This window comes from Euprymna scolopes, chromosome 5 (genome assembly GCF_053919585.1).
Source record: "Euprymna scolopes isolate OS-2025 chromosome 5, ASM5391958v1, whole genome shotgun sequence".
Taxonomy (NCBI): Eukaryota; Metazoa; Mollusca; class Cephalopoda; order Sepiida; family Sepiolidae; genus Euprymna; species Euprymna scolopes.
In genome coordinates, this window is record NC_136486.1 from 58,488,192 (window position 1) to 58,510,461 (window position 22,270).

At 33.6% G+C, this 22,270-nt stretch overlaps 1 protein-coding gene across 3 annotated transcripts in view; it reads right to left on the reverse strand.

The window, feature by feature from the left end:
• Positions 1-22,270, reverse strand: part of LOC145276808 (methyl-CpG-binding domain protein 2-like) — an 88,562-nt gene that overhangs the window by 15,380 nt on the left and 50,912 nt on the right. The gene's annotated exons all lie outside the window — the stretch shown is intronic.

The following is a 22,270-nucleotide window of genomic DNA, read 5'->3' on the forward strand; positions in this document are numbered from 1 at the left end:
GTCAATGTTGTGCATAGAGTCAAACTTTGACAGACGTATTGCCTTCTAGGTTATCAAATGAACAGTTTTACCAAATAATGGGCAATCAACAATTACCCCACTATCCAACAATCATGTGGTTGTTTGCTCAGCAACCGAGAAAGCTAACATGCTTGCCAGTCGGTTCGCCTCCAACTCCACACTGGACCCTGCAAACCACCCCTTCCCTGACTTTCATTTGCAGACAGACGTCACACTATACGATCTGGAAATTACCCCATCTCAGGTGCATGCTATCATAAAAAATCTTGACACTTCAAAAGCAAGTGGACCTGATAATATCCTGGCTGTGCTATTAAAAAAGTGCTCCGCCGAAGCAGCGCCGATTCTCTCCAAACTTTACAACAAATGCTTCAAGGAATCTTGCTTTCCTGCCTGTTGGAAAACTGCTTCTGTGGTACCAGTTTTCAAGAATTCGGGTGAAAGAACTGACCCGGTAAATTACTGCCCCATTAGCCTCCTCCCACTTTTCGCAAAAATATTTGAGTCCATTATTAACCAAGCTCTAGTCCATCACCTTACAGATGCTAAACTTCTGACTAACCAACAATACAGATTTAGGCAAGCCCGTTCCACAGCAGACATCCTAGCTGTAATCTGAGCATATATACCATTCACTTGACAAAACAGGGGAGAGTAGAGTGGTAGATCCAGATATATCTAAGGCTTTTGACAGGGTATGATACGAAGGCCTTCTCAGGAAACTCAGATCATATGGTATCACTGGAAGAATATTTAACATAATTAGATCCTTCTTAGATAAGAGAAAAGTCCAGGTTGTCATCGATGGTCATACATCCAAACAATGATATAAATGCGGGAGTGCCTCAGAGGTCTATCCTTGGACCTCTATTATTTCTAATATTCATAAATGACCTCCCTGACAAAATTGTCTGTGTGATAGGTATATATGCTGAGGACACCACTCTATAACCGACACGACAGGAAAACAAATGAATACATATCTAGAAAAATGGTAAAAACACTAGAGGATGACCTCTGATCTGTAGTGGAATGGGAACAAAAATGGATGGTCACATTCAATGCTGCTAAGACTAAACTTGTTTCCTTCAATAACTACAAGAAACTTTCTCTACCACCAATAGCAATGGCCAAAGACTATCTGAAAGCACACCCTTTAAACTCCTCGGCCTAACGTTCACAGGAAACGGGAGTTGGAAAAAATACATTGAGAGCATTGCCAGAAACGCTGCGAAAAAAGTAGGTTCTCTCTATCATGCTAGAAAGCTAATAACGCCCGAAAGTATCCTGTACCTCTATAAGGCCACCATTCGCCCATGTATGGAGTATTGTTATATTTGGGCTGGTGCATCTACTACTAGTCTCACTCCTAGATAGGGTTCAAAAGAGTCGTCAACTTAATAGGTGCTGAACTGTCATCTAAGCTTCAGCCTCTGTCCCACTGACGTAATGTAGCATCCCTCTGCCTGTTCTACAAGTATTTCAATGATGAATGCTCTGACAAACTGCAAGCACTTGTGCCCCCTCGACGTAAGTACCCCCCCGACAAGCAGCAAAATCCCACCCTTTCACAGTTGAGATCCCTAGATGTAAGAGAGCCTTCTACTCCAGTAGTTTCTTCCCCAGAACCACTGGACTTTGGAATTCCCTTCAGAGTTCCTGCTTCCCCAACTGTACTGACATGCAGAAGTTAAAGTGTAACATGAACCAACATCTTGCTGCCGAACTCCCCACATAGTATCCCTGTAGCTTATGTCCCTGATAGTAGCCCCCGACAGCAAAGTGGCAATGTGCCTTGTTTGGGGTGAAATTGCAATTAAAAAAACATGCCTTAGGCCTGTTGACTATCCAACTTCATCTTATTTAGTTCTAAGTGGTTGTATAGAATAGGAAAATTCAGATATGAACAATGTTATTTGCATAAAATATGGAAAATGAGGACATAATGTTGAAAGTTTGTGAAAAGATGTTTTTGTTTTTTTTTATTACATATTTCACAGTAGATAGAATTTTCCTCTGAAAAGCGAAACCTTTTGTAGTTTATTACAAACTGGTTGAGAAATATTAGCTTGACAATTGCAGCTTTTTTGCAGATTTTCACTACGCTCAGTAAAAAAGAACTGCAGGAAAAACTGCAGAGTTACTTGTAGGGTAACCGAGCGAGTTTAGAGATAGAAACACAGAAAATGCAACTGCAGTAGCCTATTGGTTAGAAAAAAAAAAAAAAAAAGAAAAAAAAATATTCATTTGTTTTGCTCAGTGAAATTCTTGTATCTTTTTTCACACAGTTCACTTAGAAAATATGGGAAATTTTAATAAAGGTAAATTTAATTAGTATATGAAAAAGTTAACATTTTTTTAATGTTTGTAAAACAAAACGATTTAACTTATATTAAGGAAAGTAAAAATACACCTTATTGGCATATACCTCTTCTAGAATTTTAAGAGAAAATTGGCATGTTGATTTGTGGTAAAAATCAGAAAAATGAAAGAGAAAGAGTCAAATAAAAAAAGTCAAAACATTTTAACTATGAAATATACATTTCAATTTTTCAAAGTGGAAATTGAAAGGAGTATCTGACACTTCATAGGCTTTAACGCCAGCAGTAAGACTATCCTTGGATATTTTCTTGATCAATTTTTAACTACGAATTCATGAGCATAGTAGCAAGTCATTTTCACTATTGTTAAAATGAAAAATTTTAAGGAATCCTTCATATTAAAAAATAAAAACGTTTTTGTTGCATATTTAGAATGACTGATACTTTAAATGAACATTGGAGATTTCCGGGAAGATTAGTTAAGTTTGGTTATTTTTGTTATACATTTAGAGCTAGTGATAATGTTCTGGAAATATAGCAGCATTCTGAAGTACCTTAGATATTTTTTTTTTAAATAAATTAGTGTTTGATGTGTAAATGAGATGAAGAGGATCATAATTTGATGCAAAATGAAAATAGAACCAAATTTTAACTTTAAAAATTAAAGTTACTTTTCTTCACCTTTGAAATGTTAATTTTACATTTTGCTTCACCATAATGTAAATTTAACAATCTGAAAGATAAAGTATTAAAAATATGAACTAAATGAGACTTGTATTAGTGTTTTGTGGGCTTTAAATTCATATTAACATCAAATGAAAGCTAAAAAACCATTGTAAGAAAGTAATAAAGAACGCAAGAGAGTTGTATGCTCAATCTGTTAAGTCCAAAGTAGCTGAGCAGCGGCTTGGTTCCCACCAGTTTTGGCAAATAGCAAACAGAATCCTGAACAGAAGCGTGTGCTCCATCCCAACTATTATCAATGGACCTGAGGTAATCTCGTCAGCATCAGACAAAGCCAAACTCTTTGTCAAGAACTTTGCAGCTAATTCTACCCTTTGCGATCAAGGCCGCCAACCCCCAATATTTCCTCCTGTATCAGAAAACACGCTATGTGATATACGTATATCTGTACGTGATGTTGCCAAGCTAATCAAAAACCTTGATTCCAGTAAAGCAACTGGCCCTGACGGTATTCCAATTATAGTAATCAAAAAACTTCAATCTGAACTAGCGCCCATACTTACAAAACTGTTTAAACGTTGTCTTAAGGAGAATAGTTTCCCATCTCCCTGGAAAATCTCATCAGTATGCCCTGTATTTAAGAATTCAGGTGATCGCTCATCCCCCTCTCAGTACAGGCCAATAAGTCTCCTGTGCGTCATGAGTAAGTTGTTGCAATCTGTTAAATACAGAAGTAATCAACCATTTCAACAAAAATAACCTTAGTGACACTCAATATGGTTTCCGTTCTGCTAGATCTACAGCAGATGTGCTTACAGTTATAGCTCATAGGATTAGCAAATCTCGACGGAGGCTACCTTTCTAGGGCAATTGCTCTAGACATATCTAAGGCCTTTGATAGGGTATGGCATAAAGGTTTACTTCATAAGATCTCTAGCTATGGTATAGCTGGAAATATCTTCTCAATTATTAAATCATTTCTTTCTGATAGGTTCATAAGAGTAGTAGTTGAGGGGCAAAAATCAGAAGCTCACAGTATTAATGCCGGTGTCCCTCAGGGGTCCATCCTGGGCCCAACTCTTTTCCTGATCTACATTAATGATCTTCCAAATCACATCCTTACATCATTTGTAGATATTTATGCTGACGACACTACCATTTATGGTAGCACATCTAAGACAGTAAACGACCAAGTTCTCTCCAATTCTCTCTCTGATCTTGAGCACGTAGTACAATGGGGAAAGGAGTGGCTGGTTACTTTTAATGCATCTAAAACCAAGCTTCTCTCTTTACATCATCAACATTCTGATCCACATCTGGCATCAATTGAAATGAATGGCTCTCATCTTCAGGAGGCCTCAAGTTTTGACAAGCTTCTGGGTTTGACCTTTACTCCTGATCTTAATGGAACACGTACATCAAATCTGTTGCCAAGGCCGCTGGAAAAATGGTGGGATCTTTCTATCGATCCGGTAAATATCTCACTGCTGATGCATATATAAGAGCCAGGTACGTCTAAAGATGGAATATTGTTGCCACATCTGGGCAGGAACTGCTAGAAAGGACTTGTCCTGCCTTGATAGAGTTCAAAATAGACTTCGTAGCCTCGTAGGAGATGTCCTTTTCTCTTCCTTGCAACCTCTATCTCACAGAAGAGATGTTGCAAGTTTGTCTCTGATGTATCGTTATTTTCATGGAAGGTGTTCAACTGAGCTTCAATCTATGGTTCCCCCTCGCCAAACTTTCACAAGAAACACTCGTCTAGCTGTACACACTATCAATAATTCCTCCCACTCTTTATCTGTGCCTAAACCTAAACGTAGATTCCATGAACAAAGCTTCTTTCTTAGAACTGCACGCCTGTGGAATTGTCTTCCGTTTTCCTGCTGACTACAATATGGTTGTCTTCAAGTCTAACGTAAATAAGTTCTTGATGAGCTGTTCTATATAAGTTACCAAATTTTCATTACTGCTGATTACTATATTGTCCGGTGTCTACTGTACACTCTTTAACCCTTATCCTTGAGTGGCCTCTTGGCCTTGATAAGTGGTGATGCCTATGTATAAAAAAAAAAAAAAAATTTAATATCTAACAGTACTGTAAAAAATGGTTTCACACTAAAACCCAATTCACTCCAAACAATTTAAGTGAATGAAAGAAATTAACCAATTATTAACTCTAAATATCGTTTTATACATTGTTAAAAAAAAATCTTTTAAATGTGAAAAAATTTGGTATGTTAAATGTTACCACAATTGTCTTCTTTTTTTTAAGTTCTAGAGAGTATATAAAAACGGTTCTTTGACATGAAAAGACTGCATGTAGATTTTTTTTTTTATTAGGAGCAACAATGAACTATTTGACTTTTAAGTTTTAATTTAAGACAAATTATTTTTTAATCAACAGTTTAAAGATTTCAATATTACTTTAGAATTTAAACTTTTTTCTTCAATGTTATTTTGATTATTCACAACAAAAATTGTGTGCAGTCATAGTCAATATATATTCAAAGTTGCCTCTGTATATACCATTCAATTAAACTTAAACACATATCAAATATTAATAGTTCGCTGTTTCACCCGACCCTCACCTGACTCATGACAAATACATATTCACAAACCCTGTATACCTGTAAAGAGTTCACTATCTGAATGGATTAAATGTTGAAAAATATACCTTCTGATTAAATATAATGCTTACTCCAAATATAATCAAAATATAAAAAAACGCATAATGAATGCCTTCATAAAATTTTGAAACAATTAGAAATGATAAATCTTTGCAGTAGTTGTAAACAGAATTTGATTTATCTACTAGAAAAAGCGGATTTCTGAAAAAAATTAAATTAAAATAATGGTTCTATATGGATACCAGATTCTCTGCTGTGGTTACGAGTTACTTAGTGTCTTGAAAATTCATTATCTGTTCCGATACAGAGCCCCTAGGCAGTAATTTATGTTCATAGATTGGCAGCATATATTTATAATGGTTGTATAGTTTTAGATGTCAATCCACTGAAACTCTTGTTTATCTAAGCATGTGTGATGAATGAACAGCATATTTATAGCAGGTTTATTTATGCAAACATTATTGGTTACATGCGCATACATGTTTTTGTAGTGCCACTTTTCAGAGAGCCTACTTCAAGCCTACATATTTCCAAAACCAAAACAACTTATTTATTGTTTCTCATTTTAGTAAAAGTAGATAAACCTTTTATATAAAAAAAACGAGCATATATATATATATATACATACATACATATAAAGTTGCATTTGACTCACTTGCTAAATGATTCGTTTTAATTTATTTTTACTGCGCAAAAATTTATATTAGTTTGAAATAGGTTAACCACGCATTATATCCTTGAAAAAGTTACATTAAAAAAATAAAAATAATTGACAATATATTTCTTATTTGTCATATTCCAAAAATGACGTTAGTAGTGTCCGTTTTGTTGTCACAAAATTTCCCAATCAGTATCTCCAGCATTTGTGTTTAGTATTAGTTAAAATCCGTGCTTTTTTTAAAACTGTTCTGTACTTTCACCTAGAAATTTAATAAGCAAAAAGTGACTTATGTAGACTACGGATCATGCTGAAATAACATTTAGAAAACCATTAATACGGGGAGGGCATTTTTAACTCCTCTAACAATTTAATAAATAAAAAGTGACATATGCAGAATACGGCCATGCTGAAATATTATTTAGAGCTATCCAAGAATCATGAAAAATGACGAGGTAGAAAGAATCATTCAGGAAAAACTACCAATAAGTAGAACAGAAAACAGTTGACATGACATGTGGCACAATGAAGAGTGCCCCTTTTGGGAGAGTTAGGGGGTTCTACATTAATGAACCTTGTACCTAACTTGTCTGTATTTGTGAGGTGCAGATGTGTTAAGCAGGTGCTTTGTGATTTTGAAATGTTAGAATATACCAATCTGGGATGACCCGAGCCGACAATGACAGTTTGTTTATAATACTGAACCAGGTCAAAACAATATAAGACCTTAGAATTTCAAAGGTCAAACCCGAAAGAACTCCTGATCGAATACAAAAACAAAATGTTTAAACGTTATGTATGAATGTCTCTTCCACTCCCTTTTTCTTCATTGAAAAAGAATTGAAATATAATTCTATAGTTTTTTTTTTAAACAGTTGCAATGGGTCGACTGAATATGCTCACTCATTGTTAACTGATATTTTTTATAAAAATGCATTTGTTTGCTATTTTTGTACAAGCGTTCGATTTCATTCTGCAGTTCCTACTATTAATGCCAAAGAGGATGAAATGCTGCCTGTAACGACGTAATGAAAACACAAGCGACCCATGCCAGCCGGTTACAAACCAACGACATATCAATCCGTTGCGTTGATGTTTCCATGTGCCTATCATTTGAAATAGTGTCTAACACTGGTTGCATTCCCAGGATGTTCCACAACCAAATAACTCTCCCCGGGATCAATAGGGTCATAGATATGTTTTCAAAAAAAGCAATGTATTTGTGTATAAGTTGAAAAAAGTGCAGAGTCAATTTTATTGGAAATGATGTCATTTCTCTTTAACTTAACTGACCATTTTCTTTACTATTAGTTGAAATACGATATCCATACTGTTTTTGTGAAGGGGAAAGAGATACGGTCACTGGAATGCTGAGAAGAGATACTGCACTTTGATCTTAGCCAAAAGACCAAGTAATCGTAATATAGAGTAGTTTCCTACAAAAAAGTTCTTTAAAAAGTAAAAATACATTTAAAAAAAAAAAAAAATACATTGTCTGTCATATTCCAAAAATCATGCAAGTAGTGTCCATTTTGTTGTCACAAAATTACATTTTATGAAATTATATGTTAAAGAGGGAGTATGGAGTCAGTGCCAGAAATGGCTGAAACAGTTTACGATCTGAAAATTACTTTATTTTAAATATATTATTAGAGGGGGAAGAGAGGAAGGAGTTATATGTTGTCAGTTCCGGAAATGGCTGAAGCAGTTTGCGATCTGAAAATTTCTTATATATCAAGATCTTTCCCTTTTAATTTATTTTCATAATATTTTGAAGCGAGTGGATTGAACGGAATTAACTTCATTCAAGAAGATCATTGTTTTGTTCTATTTGGAGTTGCCTCGAAGCAATAAATATGAGAATGCAGTATTATATTTGAAAGAGGTAGCTCCAATATCTGAATTACATTTTTTCTGCACAGTAAGACAACAGAAAGGAATGACTTCGGCAAAAGATACTAGAAGGTTTACAGATAAAGACTAAAATGAGAGGAAAAGAGACAAAGATACAGCTTGACAGAGAGGAAGAGAAAGAAATTTTAATATAAAAATAATAAACAATTTCTCTTCTATTTAAATTTATCTGACCTCAACCAAGGCCAGGTATCCCTGCTAATCTATTATATAAAAGGAAAGTGTATGTCTGCCAAAAACTCATCCGCATCCAACCAGGTTGAAACTGGTACCATCTGAAAGATCAATGCCTTGGATGCAAAATACGTGAATATTAGAACGAAAAAAAAAAAAAAATTCTGTGGTAGTCAACTGGACCACTTTTTGGAGGGGGGGGGCTTTTCGTGTCACTGTTTTCACAAGTCATGCACGTGTAATTAACTAAAATTACGTTTAAAACTTATTTGGCAACGTCATAGACAATCATGGCAAACATGTTTGCCCATAACTTTCGCTTCTTCCTCTTTTGCATTTCATGTTAGAACCCGGCTACCGCAGCTCATTCTTTTTTTTTTTGTTGTTGCACGGGCATTCACTATTTTGATTGAAAGAATAGTTGATTTATTTTTTGGGAGGGGCAGCACACGGGCAACAAGTGATCGATATCTGAAGAATAGCTTCTCTTCGTATCCCTTCTGACAAAATATCTGATGGGGGAGGTTGCCACTTTTTTTTTGGGGGGGGGGGTGATTACATTTCCGTGTTTTTATTAGTTCTTTTATTTTTGAAATTGTTATGGGGGTAACAATGAAGTTGACATAATGAAAAACTAGTATATTTCCTTTTATTTGAAAAAATTGGGAGGGGGGGGGCAGCGCACAGGCACCCCCACCCCACTAGTTCATTTTATTTAGAAATAAAAATATTGACTCCTATAGATAGGACACATTCACTATAAAATCAACACAATATACTATATTCATATAAACAATATTAAACAATATGGATCGAAGTCTATAAATTGCACTTTAGCAATATGTTGGAAGCTTAGATGTCAAGACTCATAAATTCATACATCAAACAAATAGAATTTTAGCAAATTTCACAAGCATTTTTAAGGGGTTCCAATAATTGATAAATGTAGATGAATTTTACCGTTTCTCCAGAGTAGATATGCAGTAAACAGTACTATTATATCAGGTTACAGATTTAAAAAAAAAAAAAAAAAAAAACTAGATAATACAGGGTGACCCCCCCAAAAAAAAACGGGCCCCAACTCTAATTAGGCCCCATTTCTTAGTGTTTTGTCCAAATGAAATGAAACTTTGATCATAACTAGTTTATTATATTCAAAACATCACATTAAAACACAAGGATCTTCGGCCTTTTTTCTCCGTTCTACAGCATATATTCTAGATGGCCTTCATTTAGCGTTTGTTTTTTTTTGGGTCACCCTGTATTATACACAAAAGACAGGATGTCTCATTCTATCTCATGCAATGCCAGGTGAACCTGCTAGTTGAAAATAAAACTAAAATTGCTCAGTTTCATTTACAGAAACAAATTTAATGTGTGTGTGTGTGTGTGTGTGTGTATATATATATTTTATAAAGCCCCCCTCTTTGGGTTGAGCACTGTCATAAATAATCTCACTCGCTACTTAATTTGGCTGAAAAATGCGAAGCTCGCAGTTTGTTTACAAACAATCGTTTGAGCACTTTACAAGTAGCGGACGGATGTTTATTTAAATAGACATTCGGACAGATTAGTTGCAGGCACCGCTTCCGTGGTCAAGGGGTAGAACTGCCGACTCATCACGACGGTTCTAGGTTCGATCCTCAGCTTCGGATAGGTGCTAGTCTAGCGGCACTGATGAGTTGTGATACAACAAAACAGGACTGTATGTCGATGTCTACAAATATATATATATATATATATATATATAACATACATAGGTATACCTAAAAAAAAATTAAAAAAAAAAAAAAATGGTACCAATGGAACAGTGTTTTAAAGTGTCTGATTAAAAAAAAATTTTTTTTTTTTTTTTTTTTTTTTTTAAATCAAATTCAAATTTACTACTTATCTGAAGAGAAAAAACTGAATTTTTTTTTTTTTTTTTAACCTTCTGGTAAAATGTTTAGTCTGTTGCACATTTGCAATGAATGCAAGTAGCAGACTTGCTGCAGGTGAGAAATATTTAACTAAGAAAAGAGAAACTATCCAAAATGTGTGAAATATCTGATTTTGGATATGGCCACCCAGAATCTGATTTCTACTTGAGAAAATTGAAGAGATGGAGTTCTCCTCCCCATTCTTGCTTGCTACAGATATAAGATTTCCTACTGAGGTTATGACTTCTTCAGTGTCTTCCAAATTTAATGACAATCCAGACACAGACCTCTGCGCCACCAGTTTTTTTATGTTCACAAATAAGTAGCAGATTGAACTTTTTAAGTGGCTATGCTGGCTCGTCATTATTTTAAGTGATTTTTCTGGAGTGGACCATGTGATACCTACACATATTCCAGCAGATAGGCAGAAATCTGTTGGTTCTCTAGACAGTTTAAGGCTAGTTGAGTTTTCTGGGGTCTGACAGTTGAGGTTTGTGCATCTTTAAAACATTCGACTTTTTGCTAATGTATTGTTTGGATTTTGATCTGGTCAAACTTCTCATTTGCAACCTTTTAATAGAAAAAAAAAACGAGCAGCAAAATTTCTATTGATAAAATTGAAAATGCTTTCCATTCAACCCAATAAGGATACAAGTTTTCATTATCTTTTAGCATAAGATTTTTCACCCAAAAATGTTTTGTCTGAAATTTTAATTCTTTTTATTGATTAAAAAAAAAAAAAAAAAAAATTTTTTTAAATAGTTACTAGCAGTTCAATTTATACAACGTCTATGATAGCTTTGCTTTTTTTACATACAGGTCTTGAAGCAGTCACATTTGCAAGTGATTTTTTTTTTTTTTTTTTTTTGAAGTGGCAACTAGATATAAAATGCTTGTGATCGTTTTCCAACCTTTATTTTATTTTTTTTAAATAAAACAAGCAAATAAAATTATTTAAACCATAAGTTTAATAGAATAATATACTCTTTAAACAAAGGTTAAAACAAAAAACATTCAAGTCTCACCATAAAATTAAGCGCATATTTAGAATTACACTTAAAATACAGAAAAATCTTTATGATGTGCATACTTTTCACGGAACGGAGATATATTCCAAAAATCTCATGGGTTTGACTAGTAACTTATTTGGCTAGTAAACGAAATCATTTACTTGTCAAAGATCAACTCAAAATAAATTTGCCAACAAAAAGCACTTCTACAAAACAAATATACAAATGTCCAAAAATCAAAAACCTCAAGAAGTTTGATTAGATGTTTTGCCAATTTGGCGGGCCAAGAGCAGAGTCAAATTATTCCCTTAAATAATGGCAATAGATAGATGCTCTAATAGTAAAATCAACTCATGCTGGCCGCCAGTGCTGTATGACAGACAAACCTGCACAGAAGGATCCATCACTTACGTGTCAAGACATACATGATTGCTTGTAGTTCTCCAATGTCCATCACCGATTCGATGACAGCATAAACATTGCTGCAAGTCGCATCTCATTTCAACAGTTTCCCCATTTAAAAAGAAACCCTACTATCATATCTGCTTAAGATGACCAGTCCAAGAATCGACAGGGAACCATCAAACGACATCATTGAGAGCACTGTGCCTATGGAAACTGACACTTTTAGTCCTACATGGTAAGGTGTGGAGTAGATATAGGTCAACCAACTGACCACGACTATGGAGGCTGCATCTTTTCAAACAAATGTGCAACCCAAGGCAATCGTTGTCAATAAGATTTCAGACAGCCGATGCTGTATTGCAAGCTTACAGCCAGGCCAAACAGTGTTGGTTGCAAGACATTAGTAGATTGTGTATTTGTCTTTAAAAAAATTAAATAAAATAAAAAAACACATCCTGTTATTTTAATGCTAATCCTTTGCAAATATTACTTGGTGGGGGATATAAGAAAAAAACTAAAACCCACCACCAATTCCTGTGTGTAGGTGCATGCGCATGTATATTTTTATCTCTATAAATGCAACTTTGTGTGAGTTCGTTATAGACTCCGAAATGGCTGAACAGATTTTCTTTAAAATTTACAGAACTTTAGTGTAGTCTGGAAGTGATCTTAGTTAAGTTTCATCTCAGAATACCCCTGATAATTACCAATAATTAAAACCGTTATTTTAATTTATCTATCATCGGTAAAGCCATTTTTTCCATGCCGTCGCTTAGCAACAATGATAGAACAGGTCGTGAAAATTCTGTGGGCAAGCGTTTTGTTTTTTTGGTCTGTACATTCAAACCCCACATGTAAATTTTTTAATGTTTTTTTTTTCATTAACTGGAAAGAAGTTTATATAAAATTAATTTTTTTTTATATATTAATAAAAAAAAGAAAAAAAATAGGCTTTCTAGAGTGCAATATAGAAAAACATTTTGGACTAAGTTACTGCATGGAGGCATGTGAAGCTTCCTCTCAGGTGATTTCACGGATTTCGATGAAAATATAGGAGTGTGAAATATGTATCATCATTCAATCCTGAGCAACGTCGGATCTTCCTGCTAGTGCATTCATATTTATGTATACTATCTGATTCAAAAAATTAGAATCACAACTACCTCATCAGCCAAATCTATAAATAGGATTTTTGTTTGGCACAATTCATTTTATTAGCAATACACATGAAAAAATTGAAATAGCTTGAAATATTTCAATATTGGTATGCATAGAAAGAGCTTGATGAGCTAAGAAAGAATCTTTTTAAATTTTTTAAATCTGATTAAAATTAAGGAAGTTATGGCTATTTTTGTGCCTCACACGTTTGGATATTTTCCCCTCTTTCAGACCATATGCGTTTCGTCACATTTTTTACACTACTTTTTCAGTAAAAATGTCATATCTTTGTTAAAACACAAGACTAAAAAATGAAATTTACTGTATAAGTGTATTTTTGTACAAGGAATCAGAATATGCAACTGAAAATCTCCCAAAGTTTATGGTTTCCAAATAATCTGCAGTAAATATGCATAAATATGCAGCAATTCCTTAAAAATGCCATGTATCCATAAACAGAAAAGAAGTTGGAGAACTCAAAGTTGAATTGTAATGTGCTTTATGTACAAAAAACTTAAATCTAAACATAAGACCATTTAAAAATGAATATATTGCAATATTTCTTTGGTATTATTGTAGATTAACACCTTCTGTTTAACCCCACTCAACTCCTTCTGACCACCCCTCCAAAATGTGATTCTACCTTTTTAGGAAATTATGTATAAAATGCCATGAAAAACTTTAATGAAAGATATTATTTTAGAATTGAATGTAAAATAATTTCCTATTACAGATCATTCTAGCATTTTAGGGCAGTTAACTGTTTTTTTTTCTATGGGAAAATATGCATGCTTTTTTTTTTTTTTTTTTAAAGATGATTATGTGTAGTTTTAAGAGGGTTTCTATGCAATGAGAATATGTGGAGGGTTGCCATTCGGACTTTGAATTAATTGTAGGGCTAAGGAAAATTATGTGTGAACATACTGAAAACTTGACAGAGACAAAGCTAACAAAAACAATATTAGAGGGGGGAGCGGTTAGTTTCACAAAAATTTAATGTAAAATAATTCATCATTTCCTGGCCATTCTAGCATTTTAGGACATTAAACCAATTTATTTTTATGTGTATTTTCTTTAAGGAAGGATCTATTTTTTGTTTGTTTGTTTTAGATGCTTGTATGTGGCTTACAGAGGTATTTTGTTGGAGGAGGGGGCTTGCCACTCGAACTTAGTGTTATTGTTAGGGTTAAAGAGTGTTTTAGGAGGAGACTTGCCACACATAATTTGGATTAGAGGTGAAGTTAAGAGCTTTTTTTCAAAGAGAGCGTTCATCACTCATATTTACTGTTAGCGGTTCATAATTATTGGCTTTATATTATATATTTAGTTTTAATTTAATAAGAAACTGCGTTGCGAAATTTCAAAGAAAATTCCATAAATTTGTTGATTTCTATTTTCGAGGTTGAAGGTGTTAATTCCATAGGCCGTTTATACTACGCTGGAGCAGGTTGTAAAAATATCTTTCGCTTAATAAGTAGAAAAAAAAATTAACGAAATAAAAAGCTTCCTAATTGTAGTTTGATGTGTTTTCTAACTGCTTTTAAAATTTCAAGAATATTGATATAGATTTTGAGGGTTTGTATTACTATACACATAGATTCGAAAAAGTTGTCAAAAAAACAAATATATAACAAATAAATGTTATCAAAAGCAAGTTACTTTTCTACCTAACTGGATAATTTTTTAGTGTTTTTATTTAATGTAACATGTTTATTCAGCTTGAAAACAGTGTTTACCGATGTTTTGGAAAATTTTGAATGGCGCCCGCCGCCCGACTCTCTTGAAACGGTAAGTTTGGGGAAAAGAGTTAAAAATAAAAAAGTAGACAAAATACTGCTAGAAACTCGCTCAATATATGTTACCGTGACATAGGCTGACATATATTCGGTGAGTTTTTAACAGTATTTTGTATAGTTTTTTTTTTTTAATTTTTAACTCCTTTTCTCAAACTTACCGTGTCAAAGAGAGTCGGGCCGGGCGCCATTTTTAATTTTCCAATACATCGATAAACACTGTACGTTTTTCGAGCTGAATAAACATGTTACATTAAATAAAAACACTAGAAAATTATCCAGTTAGGTAGAAAAGTAACTTATCTTGCCTTTGATAACATTTATTTGTTATATATTTGTTTTTTGACAACTTTTTCGAATCTATGTATAAACGAGATTTTGATACTTATTTTGATTTTGAAAAAAAACATTTGTGGCTGTTCGCAGTAAAACATTGTTTTAATTCGCTGTTCAAAACTAATTTAAAGAATAAAAGTGCATGCAAGCTATATATCTACAAAAGTTTATTTTGTTTTTTTTAACCATGTTTTTAAATTTGACGAAAAATGTGAGATTCATAATGCCGAATTGGTTGGGATTGTTGTTATTATACATTCTGAAAACCGAATAGTTCTAAACTAATGTTATTCTGATAACAAAATAGCTCTAATTAAACATAGGAACATTTATATTCATATTTCATTATGTTTTCATTTTGTTTCATTTTGTTTTTCTTAATTATTTTCATTATGTTTCATTTTGTTTTTCTTAATTCGTTCTTGAATAAAAATTAAAGAACGCGTGTTTGTTTATACACTGTGCTATGGCTGATTCTACAGGCTGTAGCTGCTGCTGCTGCTTCTAGTAATATTAACTTCATTTGACGAGAAATAGAAACAATTTTTTTTTTCGGGTAGGTCCTTTTAAATTATCAATTACCGCGGTCCTACTCAACATAAAATAATACTTTTAATTGATAAAGATAGTAAAAAGATTGATTTACTTACTACTGGGTGTCCGAAGAATTTTTTTTTCAAAATGTTCGATACTCGGCATATTAAAGTCTTATTTTTAACACGACAAAAAAAGAAATGGTCAAAAATATTTCGGACACTTGACAGTATTAAGATTAACACCTCTTCTTATTGATTCCCAAATTTCATGACGAAATTCTTCATACAATCACGGTACGGACCTTTAGAAAACAGGGGGGTCATTACAAAACCTTACCGAAAACGCCATTTTATGACGTTCACATTTTTATCACTTTATTTGCTCAAAACTCTTAAAATATATAATGTACATTCATATTTATTAATTCATTTGAAAGTATATTCATTTCCGAACAAAACAGTAGTAATTTGAAGACTTGAAGTGCTTTGGTTTAAAAAATATGGCTATTTTAGTAGAACTACCTTGAAATCTGTGATTATCCAAAGCGGTTTTTCGTCCGTGTGTATTACTAATTTTATGCTATTTAATTGTAATAAACATCAAATTTCTACTACATACCCCCAGTGACGCACTTGTCTTGTGTTTCCGTCCTTTGCAAACAAAGAACTTGATTGAAGGGAATTTTTTTTCTTTTTAAAAATCTGGGTTTATCTCACTTATATCAGTTTAATGATAATAAGAGTTCCTATTTACAATGCCTCCCCACGGGGCAGAGTTAGACACCAGGGTCATTTTTTAATGTGGAGAAAAGGAACAAAAAATAAAAATTGTCTCAGTCGTGAAGGATTTCTCCTCCACTAACAGACCAAGAAATTGAAGTGTAGCATCTGAAGAACAGATACTACACTTTGATCTTGACCCAAAGATAAGAGTTGACTTCACACAGCACCTCACTTATGGAACAAGAAAAAGACACAAACTTAGAAGTTGAGGATCTCCAATGATGCTGGATCAAAACAGAGCTGAGAGGGAAAAGATGAAATACCAAGATCTTATGTACAATATGAAAATAAACTGGAATCTTCGGATAATCTCCATTTTTCCAGTAATTATACGAGCAACTGGACTTGTGGAAAAGAATTTTTAAAAACTATATGGCAAATATACCTAGTGAACCAAGTGCAAACAATTGCACTTAAAGAACAGTTAGAATCTTAAGATCACTCGGAATGTATGAAATAGCAAGTGAATATCTGGCATCTGGTAGGATGCCCCATACTTAGTTCGAAGAAAGAAACATAAACGAACCATAAGAAACTCCATCCTTCGGTCGGCAATGATTTAGTTTGCAAGAGTGTTTTCAGATGCATCCACACATTTTTGCAATACGTCCTGATCATCCGTCAGTTGATCTCATTTAAGTTTCAAACCACATTTTCAATGCTAAATGAGATGCAACACATCATTATTAGTGGAGATTTTGTATCTGTCTGAAGTCCAAACTAAACTAATTACTTTTATCAAATGTGCTACTATAAAATCCTTCAATGCTTAATTTGGATGAAGTGGAGTAAATGTATCCGTTCTATTGTCATGTTATCCTCCAAGGCATTACCTCCTTTTTGGAGGAGGTATAAGTGCATTATCTGTTCTGTGGTACAAAACTGTCTTAAAATTTAATGGTTGACGACCTTTTCGCCTCCTATTCCCTTTCTCACAAAAGGGACATTGCAAGTTTATCTGCTCTATTGTTACTTTTATGGTATGTGCTCGATTGAGCTCCAATCTATGATTTGTCCTCAAAAACGTTAGTAACAAATACTCGTCTTGGTCTTGGTACAACAAAAATCAATTTCTTTCAAAATTGAACCGTAAATTCTATGAGCAGAATTTCTTTACTAAAACTATCAGTCTATGGAACATAACGTGGTTACAACGGTTATTTCCAAATCTAATGTAATTAAGTTCCTGCTGAGCTGTCGTCTTAAATAATGTAGTCCTATCCAAATTCTACGGTTACTGATCATGCCATCTCACCATCAACCTAACAATTATTAACGCTCATCCTAGAGCAGCCTCCAGGCCTTTATACACGGTGACCCCTCCCCAAAGTTAAAAACAGAACTTACTAAGATTTCATTATTCTTATATTTAAGCAGCACTAGTCTCTTTATCCTTGACCAAAGTTGCATGGGATGAAATTTTTTTTTTTTTTTTTTAACTATTACTAAAGCCAAGAGCAACACAAGGATAAGAGCGGTAATGATGCCAGCTGAAAAATGCGGAACACTATGGAAGTACTAATGTTAAACAGCATTTGATTTTTATTTCAAGGGCAGTCTAAGACATTGGATTTGAAGACAAAGTTGTAATTAGCAAGGAAACAATTTCATAGTAATGTGTTCCACAGGCAGAATGTCCTTGCAAAGAAATCGTCCATAGAAATTCCACCTGTCACACGGGAGAAATGAAAGGGGTTTTTTCATTATGGTAGGAGTTCTTGCTATGAAGGTCTTACAAGAAGGAACCAAAGACTGGGGCTTAGTCGACTAGCTCAGTTCATTAAAATACCCTTTATTTTAAAAGGAAATACAAAAGATATTTGTCCACTCTTTTCAACTGTTAATTTTATGACCCTCCTCCCCTTATTTGATGTCAGTCACTGTTTTTTTTTTTTTTTAGGAAAACAGTGACTACATTTCAATTGTTTTCTGCAGGAAAAAAAATTGAATCTCCATATTTATGGAAGAGACAAGTTTCCTTTGAATCCATGCCGAAAAGACAAAACATTTAAAATTTCCTCTGCATCAGTCTGAGGATGGTAGAAAAGAGTCAGAAATGAACTGAAAAAAAATAAAAAACAGGATTTAACTAAGTAGCACTAGAAAGAGACAATATCACTGCTCAAGTTATAGATCGTAAAATACTGTTAGGCCAGTAATAAATTGAAAACTGACCTGTTTGTTACCAGTTTTTTAACAGACTAAAAAGTAGTTATGTAACTTAAAAGATAAAATGTGTCTAGTTTCACTTTTAAGAAATTTTAACTCAATGCCTGCACCTTTACAACTGATAATCTACTTTGATAAACTATTTGAAATAGTTATCCAAGATTTCCAAAGATCAGTCAGAGCAGCAGATATTGTATTAATCTTGTAATGGCACAATTGTTTGAATTATCTCCCTTGGATTATAATTTATCTCCTGAATTATTTTTGCCAATTCGCTCTCCTATGTGAAAGTAAAAAAAATCTCATTTTCCTTACGTGGGAAATTTAAAGCAAAATGTTTTCTTTTGGCTTGGGTATCAGGGATGTTTAATGCAGTTCTGACAGCTTATCTTTGCATGGTGTTCACATCTGAAATGATTCCAGTCAGATCCCTTTCCTAGTCACAGCATTTGGTCTCAAGTACAAGTCAAGCATGTGGGGTCCCCGTAAGAGAGAAAAAAAAAAAAAAAAAAAAAAAAATTTACTTTCATTATAACTTATGTTTGTGCAAAATTTCAAAATGATCCCAAAGCGTGTTTACTGAAAAAAGTGCTAACAAATGCACAGATAAACGATTTGGGGATAATTTTACCCCTTATAATGTCCCAACCAGACATATCCCAGAAAATCCATTCAGGCAAAAATTAACTGTCATCATGACTAATGTTTATGTAAAACTTTAAAAATCCAAGGAGTGGTTATTGAGAAAAGTGCAAACAAATGAACAGGAGTGAATTACTAGGTCCAATTCATCCTTTGTTGGGAGAGCAATAAAGACAGATTTTCTTGTACATTAATCATTGTATAACTCTTCAGATGTTGGGAAACTTGAATGTGTAATAGACACTATCCTCAAGCGTCTAAGATCTCTGTACAGGAGTTTGTCAAGACAACCTGGCATGAGAATAATTTCCCTGGAAATAAACCTTGACTAAATATTCAAAATAATATTTCCAGCATAAATAAGATCTACCTCCACTGGTTTTAATGAGGAATCGTGTACCTTCAAGTAACAGCATAAAGTTAGGTACTCCAGACTAGATGAATTCTTGTCTCGGAATACAGTAAAACCAAGAAAGCACAAGAATGATAGAGTGGGTAGAGGAAAATTGTAACTTCTTTACTAACTCAGTGTTTGGGAGGTAAAGGAGAACTTTAATGGAATACTCTATGTATCTCCTATAGAGATCATGTGTTAGCCCCAGGAAAGAGACCCTTGATTTCTGAGCACTTAAACTGAAGTATGGATTAAATGAGTAGTTGATATTTCAAAAGTTTTAAATTACACATAATATCAAGTGTGTGGACTGCTCAAACATTTGGTTTTATGCCGATTCTATATGCAAGCATGTGTTGCAATTTTAGAAATTGATTTTCAAACGAATTTTTCCCTGGCTAGGATTTGATCCCTCTTTCTCTCAAATCCATATCACTTCCCGTCACGTTTTCTTTGGCCTTCTTGTCAACTGATTTTACTATCTCAACGATTCTACATTTAGCCAAAGAACTCATGTGACCAAATCAATGAAGTCTATTTTGCAAACATCTTTATTGTCCAAATTTAGTCTTCCTTTAATGTTGAATTAAAGTCGGTCTTTAAGACTTATTACACATCCATCATATTCTATTTTTCTCCATGCAATCCATATCTTCAACCTTGACTGGCTGAGTCATTTCCATATATCATAATGTGCACATTATGTCAAATTTTTCCCCTTGGTCAACAGTGGTAATGCTGTTGGTTAGTCAGGTCAGTTTCCTGAATGTTCACCATCCATTTCGAACTATCACACCAGCAAGCATTCATTTTTATGTTCTAATGCTATAGCAAACTAACAAAACTTTTGGACAACCTCAAGAGACTCACCATCAAATATAATTTCCCACATCTGTCTCCATTGTCTTACACTTTTTGAACACAAAGTGGTTATCATTTCTCAACGTACTTGCCATTCCACTGTACCGAACACTTGCAAGTACAAAAAAAAAAACTTCCCTTTTTCTGGGATTTTTCCAACATTACAAGCATTGATCATTTGGTCTAAGCAACATTACTATTCAGACATTTACCATAGTATTCCCCCAAGCCTTTAAATTTAAAAAAGTAGACATTTAATCATTTCTCAGGGAAGCAAGCACTAAAACATTTCTAAATAAAGAATTACTCATGATAAATGTTCAAACTCCAACAAGAGAATCCATCCAAAACACAAACAAAAAAATTTTCTTCAAAATAGCAGTTACTCAAATAAGCATTCTTACAAATTAAGTTTCAGAGTTGTCTTTTCTTGTTACAGAAAAAGAAACTATCTTCCATGTAAAAAATAAAAAATTCAAAACAAATCTACAATTAAAATAATCTTGCCAGATGTTCAAAATCAGATCTAAATAGAAATCTCTGACATTGATAATCAATTCAGATTAACCGTTTTCTTTTTTAACCTTTCCTTCAACTTATTTGCATAAACATTTTATTTTGCAAATTTTTCCTCAAAATACTTATTCCAGCTAAGTAATATTTTAGCAAGGATACATTTTCACTTAACTCACCATATATTCTTATCCATTAAAGGGAAATAATATTTCTCTTGACATCTGCAAAAATAAATATCTTAAAACTTTTTTAAAAAGAGGAAGTCAGATGTTGAAACAAGAATGGCCATAGTTAAAATTGGTTACAAAAATTCTTTATTAGTTATTTGCTATTTAACAGACATCTTTTATTTATTTTTTTTTTTTTTTAAAGACTATCAAAATCGTTTAGCATTTGTTTTAGTGTTATTAACTTATGGGTAGAAAAGAAATTAGGGAAACAAATGTCTTTAGCATAAAAATCACAAATTTAAATTTTACTTGAACTTTTACTAAATTTTAATTTTTTCAATATTTAAATTATGACCACTCAATAGTCCATGGTTGGGTCTAGGAGTTCCTCCAGCGATTCTATTTTTCCAGGCAACAGCAATATACAGGACCATTAGTTTAATTTTAAATTAACACGATTCAAAATAACTATATTTAATAGTAAACACCCAGAACAACAGCCTACAGAAAGTAACACCATATGAGGAACCAGACATGCATTGATGTACTGTCTTGACCCTATGCTACTCCCCTGTTTGGAAGAGATCAAGCCAAGCCAATAAACTAGGAGAGCATTAAACAATGCCTGCTGCTTGATCACTGGTTGCTCATATGAAACCTACTAACCTACATTTCACTGGCATTAGCTTTGCAGATGAGAGACAAAGTTGCCATCTCAGAGAGCACAAAGGCTATCAGTGATTGAAGTTAAAGATCTTGGGAAGAAATGCGTCTATGGATCAGAACGCTAAATAATGCATCCCTTCCTTTTGAAACCTTCCCTCCTAGTTCAAAAGCACAGTGGACCCAGTGAAACACACTAAATGGCATTAAGACAGAAATGAGATAAGCTACTATTTGACAGATGATGCTATAAAACTAACCAAACATCTGCCAATGTGGAAAGAGAAACAAGATGAAACAAAGTTGTCTGTACTCTACTACACAAGCATTGCATTAAAAAATATATCAGAGTCTACAGATAATGCAAAGGACTGCAAAAACCGGGTAACTGATAGATTGATATATACATATATATATATATATATATATATATATATTTATGAAATTGTCCTGCCTTGATAGGGTTCAAAATAGACTTCGTAGCCTTGTAGGAGATGTCCTTTTCTCTTCCTT